Source organism: Bison bison, unplaced genomic scaffold, assembly GCF_000754665.1.
Source record: "Bison bison bison isolate TAMUID 2011002044 unplaced genomic scaffold, Bison_UMD1.0 scf7180017849517, whole genome shotgun sequence".
Taxonomy (NCBI): domain Eukaryota; kingdom Metazoa; phylum Chordata; class Mammalia; order Artiodactyla; family Bovidae; genus Bison; species Bison bison.
In genome coordinates this window covers 14,142-15,126 of record NW_011480090.1, presented here as the reverse complement: position 1 = coordinate 15,126, position 985 = coordinate 14,142, and the positions used below count along the sequence as shown (strand labels likewise).

Below are 985 nucleotides of genomic sequence, written 5' to 3'. Positions count from 1 at the left end.
TCTCTACAGGAAAATGCCCATCTAGCCACCCCATGGGAATACCAGTGCAGCTATTCCAAGATTATAGTTCTACTGCCCATGGATGGAGCTATCACTTGAAAAATTAACATCCAGTCCCTTTAAAAATCCCACAGGTTTGGGCAAAGAGTAAACATTTCATACAGTTTCGGTGTTTGAGACCCTGCAATTTGTGGTAGTATAGCACTGAATGAGGGGAAGGCAAAATGTCTGGGAACATTTATGCCACAGTTAGGAGGAGCTCATTCTGTGTTGGGATGTCAAGAGTTAAAGAAAAAAAAGCCAATGAGCGTCTCCCAGAAAGATCTAATGAATATAAATGCTAATTCCTATCTTCTGTGCTACCCTATGTCTAAATCCCTCCAAGCAATTTCATGGTCAGGAACATTTTGTAAAAAGAGACAGGATACTTACATGCTCTCATTAGGAGAGATGCTATCATTTAGATAAGATCCACTGCTGTTTTCCATTTCTGCTAGCCTGATAAAAAACGTAAAAGCTCATTAAAACTTCTGTGACTTCTTAGACTCTATTCAAGACCTAATCGAACATTCCTGAAAACTAAAGGATAAATCATGTCAAGAAGAGAAAGGAATCCTTCATATTTAAAGGATGTGTGTGTTGGCCTAGCCGTTTGAGGTGAGTGGTGGACCCCAGCTAGTTAAGCAGGTTTACATTTATGCTATAAATTACAAGAGAAGTTGCATTCTTTTTTCCTTCACAGGTTGATCTTTCTTTCGCTGAGAAGAGGCCTCTGTTTTCATGGGACAAGCTTCCTTCACAACAAACACACTCCATACCTTCCACTACCCCATGTGTTTTTAAAGACAATTAAAGCTTTCCACTGATGACAGAATGATACATAGCTAGTTAATACATCCCATGGCTGATAAACACGTTCAGCAGTTAAAATATTGATAAAAGATAATTCACAGTCAGCTCTCTACACATTCTGCCACCAATTTTT

General features: G+C 39.0%; 1 long non-coding RNA gene across 1 annotated transcript in view; it reads right to left on the bottom strand.

Moving 5' to 3' along the window:
• LOC104993882 overlaps positions 1-985 on the bottom strand; it is a 6,695-nt gene that overhangs the window by 3,166 nt on the left and 2,544 nt on the right. The window contains exon 2 of the long non-coding RNA XR_825890.1: positions 433-498. This is a non-coding gene — a long non-coding RNA (uncharacterized LOC104993882). The remainder of the gene's footprint in view (positions 1-432; positions 499-985) is intronic.